This window comes from Phyllostomus hastatus, unplaced genomic scaffold (genome assembly GCF_019186645.2).
Source record: "Phyllostomus hastatus isolate PE091 unplaced genomic scaffold, TTU_PhHast_1.1 phas_contig_148, whole genome shotgun sequence".
Lineage (NCBI taxonomy): Eukaryota > Metazoa > Chordata > Mammalia > Chiroptera > Phyllostomidae > Phyllostomus > Phyllostomus hastatus.
The window spans coordinates 12,315,087-12,320,347 of NW_025333607.1; positions in this window are offsets into that span (position 1 = coordinate 12,315,087).

The window sequence follows — 5,261 nt, forward strand, 5'->3', positions numbered from 1 at the left end:
AAAGCACATTGAAATGCATACAAGATAAAATGGCAGGAGGTGACAGAATTTATTTTTAGAGAAAGGGGAAGTTGGAGGAAACTTCCAAGAAAGAGAAATTATTATTTTCCAAGAAAGAGAGGGAGAGAAACATTAATGTGTGGCTGCCTCCCGCATGCCCCTCACTGATTATCTGGCCCTCAACCCAGGCATGTGACCTGACTGGGAATTGAACCAGCGGCCTCTTGTTTCTCAGAGTAGCACTCAATCCACTGAGCCACACCAGCCAGGGGAAGAATTTAGTGTTTACAGATGAGACCATCAATAGCTAGCAATTCAAAGTGTACTTAAACGTTTGAGACCATGCTTTACAATATTTTACAACAAAAATAAAGTTTTAGGCTTTTAAAGAGAAACATCACTTAATAGTTTTCCAAACGATTTTATAGCAGATTCTGGACACAGTCATATATGGACATGAAAAGTAAAAAAGTCAAGAACTTCGGCAAGCCAAGCGTTATTAGTCCACAGCAGCTTGTAAAGTTTACTTTTGAATATAAAGATTCTTCCATTTGCACTTTTTATTTTTTTTGGTGTTTTTTCCATTACCCCATACCCTCTTCCATTTACATTTGTACTTGTTGCAGGAACAAAAAGAAACTAACATGCCAAATATATTGGAGGAGTCTGTGAGCTATATAGCAAAGCTACTTGCTTTTAAAAACCTATATTCTATGAAAATGTGCACCACACAGCATTACAGTAACTGAGCAAATGTAAACCAGGTGATGGCTAAGTGTTCTAAATAAAACATGTGGCCCGGGGGCCGAGTCCTGTAAGCCAAGTGAGAGACATTACTGGGCACACTTACCTGTGAGCCCCCAGAGTGTAACGGCCCTTCTACATTGTAGTGGAACATCGTACATAACAGCGACCAACGTTTATTAAATGCTCACTGTGTACCAGGCAGGACTTTTTCTAGGTGATTTACCTGTACTCACACATCCAGCCTTCCCAACAACCCAAGGAGTGAATACTACTGTTATCGCCATTTTACAAGAGAGGGAACAAAAGTTAGGTAACCTTCCCTGGCCGGTGCGGCTCAGTGGATTGAGCTGGGGCTGCAAACCAAGGGGGTTATCGGTTCGATTCCCCTTGTCAGGGCACATGCCTCGGTTGCCGGCCAGGTTCCCAGTAGGGACCACGTGAGAGGCAACCGCACATTGTTGTTTCTCTCCCTCTCTTTCTCCTCCCCTTCCCCTCTCTCTAAAAATAAACAAAAATCTTTTTTAAAAAAGTTAAGTAACCTGATCAAGGTCATAAATCCATTCCAGTACTGGCAGCCCAACCGTAACACAGGGCCTCTCACATGGCTTCATCTACTGGACCGTGACCTAGACACGACAGCCCACCTTTGGGTTTCCTACAGTGTCTGGAGTACAAGGCACTCTTCAAATGTGCATTGAGCTGAACTGATACTGTATGTATTATACCTGCATTCATTCACTCAGTCAAACATTCCGAGTGCCTACCGTGTTTCCTGTCTTGCGCTGGGGACCGTGGGAGTCCAGGGACATGGCTTTTGTCCTCCAGGTACGTGCGTGCACTCAAGGAGCAGAAAATAATGATCACTGCTAAATTGCCCTGCATTACTAAATAGGACTCCCTGCAAATTTTTACCGAGTGTCGATTATTAATTCACCAGGTAAAGCAGGAAACATACAATTAACCCCTGTCTCTGTCTGATGATCTAACAGCATTTCCCAAAGCAGATGGAAATGTGCGGAGAAAACGAAGGGAAAGGTTGATTGTAGGGAAGAAACTTAAGAAAGCATTTCGGAAATGGTAACACTTCTGACAAATGACTGAATGGAATGAAGCGTAACTGAAATTCACAAAACAAAGAAGCAGAGACAAGACAGTTGGTTGAGAAGTGCTCTCTTTTGTATAGGAATAAACTTGGGGAAGCTATCTGAAAGGTTTCAGAAAATAAACCTTTTTGCTAACTCTGCGTGCCTGCTCCCAGACAAAAGACCAAAGTATGGAAATGCAGGCCGTTTCTCTGAGCGGTTCATAGAAGTCAGAATCTGTTGTGACAAGCGCATTATGAGAAAGGTCCATTGAAAAGCCTCAGGGAAGGAGGAGATTACAGAAGGGGTGGTGGAGGTATTCGTTATCTCAATGGTGATAATGGTTTCTCAGGTACGTGCTGCGTCAAAACCCATCCCATTGTAAACTTGGAATACTTGCAGTTTATTGGATACCAGTTATCTCTCAATGAAGCTATCAAATAAGTTTCCTAGACTCTTGCTATTAAAAGTGTGGTCCACAAACATCTGCCGCAGCCCAGAGAGCTTATCAGAAAAGCAGGCATTCAGGCCTCTCTCCTGCCTCCTTTCTGAGTCACTATCTGCAGTTTAACAAGACCCTCACATGATTCTCAGGCATATTAAAGTTTGATCTTTTATTGTAGTGAACATCTGGAATTCATTTCCCACACCGAGTTGTTACAGGGAAGTTACATTCCCTAATATTTTTTAGGTCAGTAAGAGCAACTACCTACAGGACATTCCTTGATGGTTCTATTAGAAGATTTAAATGTTTGATCTAGAGGATGAGCAAAATTTTCAAGAATATTCAAAATGTACCCCAACTGGTGTGGCTCAGTGGGTTCGGTGTCATCCCACAGAGCAAAAGGTCGCTGGTTCAATTCCAGGTCAGGGGACATGTCTGGTTGCCTGTTTGGTACCTGGTTGAGGCGATCAGTATTTCTCTTTCACTTCAATTCTTCTCTCCTTCTTTATCCCTCCCTTTCCCTCTCTCTAAAAATAAATGCATAAACTCTTAAAAGAACATTCAATATGTTAAATTCCATAAGAATAAAAAATGCCAATGATGATTATCATATTTTACCTGTTATTTTCCCAGGTGTATTCCATAGCTTTTAATATTCATACTGCTCTAAAAAAAACTTTTTTTCTGATTACAAAATAAATGCTTAGATAGGAGACTTGGGAAATAGAATCTATAATTCCATGAAGTATTGTATTTTCCCCTCTCATGTTACCCTCAAAAGTTATTGAATACTAATGGTAGAACACCGAGCTAGACACAGCCAGGTAATATATTTATGACTTCTTGGAGGTTAGGCCTTGTAACACGCATGTTTTAAAACTAATTAAAGCCAAGTCTAAACGTTCGAGCTATGTGGGAGAAAGTGACTTGGCTTGGAGTAGTAGAATTAGTTTGGAGTCCCCTATAGCTAGAAATGGGATACCATAAATTAATGAAGCTTACGCTTCAGGCCCCTCCCTCCCTTACACAGGCCCCCTCCAAGGCCCCTGGAGGAGCCCCAGCAGTATATTCACTTGGTCAAATGTTTCTGTAAAAGTTTCTAAAGTAAAATGTTTAGGACTTCTTTCCATCCCCGCTCCCCACCCACCACCCCCGCCCCCAACATGAGGTAGTATAGCCATGGCCACGGGCTTTTTTGGGACTGGCTGAAGGGACAGTGATTGAGTTAGGGCCCATTTAATTCAGGTTTACTGGCACTCATTGATGTGGTTTGCAGTCATTTCCACATACAGTGAAATGACTGCTCTCCGTGGGTGTAGGTCTGGCTTTCTGGACTACACCTCCTGCCCATTACGCCGACTCTGCCAGCACCACCTCACGAAGGTGCAGGGCCAGAGGGCAAAGGAGCTCTGTGATGGCCGGCACAGGAAACGCATGGGTAGTAGAGCAGAAAGAGTATTTGAAAGGAAGGGAAAATGAATCCATAGAAAATCCTTTCAACCATGAGAAGCGAAAAATTACAAGTGAAGGATCAGTTTCCTCAATGCCTAATCTAAAAAGCCTGACTGAAGGAAACTGGAGATTTTCACTCATCAGTAAGCTACCTTGGAATGTCATATGTACATTTATAAATGCACCATACTTATTTTTGTTTTTATGTGAATCGTGCTAAATGGAATATATTAGAATTCCTGTTTATGGGACTCAAAATTGTAGTTGAACCACAGCAAGTCTGTATGTGAAGTCACGTGTCTTATTCATTTTACTGGATCAGACCTCCTCTTAATGTAGCAGACAAATCTTGTCCAGATAAACGCTGGAGATCCAGTAAAAACCATGCACAAAATTGCCAGTGAGGCAGTAACGAGTTGTGAAGCTGAAATTTATGAACAATTAAAACTAAGAAAACTCATTTTAAGCGCCATGCTAAAAAAAAGACCAATCTATTTGCTTTATAGAAAATATGACCAAATAATTGTCATAGAAAAAGATGATCAAGAGTGTGCAACTGAAAAATGTGGGGAAAGGACCATAAATGGTGCCCTCAAGTCTTGAAACACAGGTGAATACACGTAATGTCGTCAAGGGCATTTTTAATCTTTAAAAAAGTAAAATGAAACAATGATGTTTCTGGACTTTTGGGGGCCCCGTAGAAGTGTGTCAGGCATTTGATAGAGATGTTGTGGTTATTTGTGTCATGTTTGTGGGTGTACTTCTCAAAATGTCATGTGATTTCTTTCTCATCCAAAATAATTCACTTTCTTAACTTTTGACTTGTAATTTTTTAAAGGTTTTATTTACTTATAAAGAGGAAAAGGGAAAGAGAAAGAGAGAAACATCGATGTGAGAGGAGAAATACCCACGGGCTGCCTCCCTTCACGCGCCCCCACTGGGGACCTAACACGCAACCCAGGCATGTATCCTGACCAGAACCGAACCGGCGACTCCTGGCTTTGCCGGAGGACGGCCAACCAACTGAGCCACACAGGTTAGGGCTGCTGGTCGTTTTTTGTATCTTTTTCCTAATGAGGGACACCAACCGAATAGTGCCTGCAAATCCAGGATCTGCCAGTTTACAACCACCGCAGAGAAGCCCCTGGATTTCTCTGCTTCCTCAGTTTCCTCTTCTTCAAAAAAGGCATGTCCCCTGAATTTCCTGAGTTGCAGGGAAGACCGCATTGAAACCGTGGTGTAAGAACTATGCCAACCAAACTCGCCACTGATGGGAAGGGTCCCTTCCTGGAGGGTAGGGCGCTTGCCTTTGCAGTCACCCTCCTTGCACAAACACCACGCAGGCATTGCCTGCCGCCGCCCTGCCGGACTCCGAAACCCGCGGGACAGGGCGGTGTGGCGGGGGCTGCAGGAGGGCGTCGCCTGCGTCCCCGGGAGGAACAAGGGCTGGAGGGGATGGAGCGGGTACCCAGGCAGACTGTACGGGACCCTCTTGAGCTGGGGGGCGTGGCGCGTGATTGAGGAGCCCGCCCGAC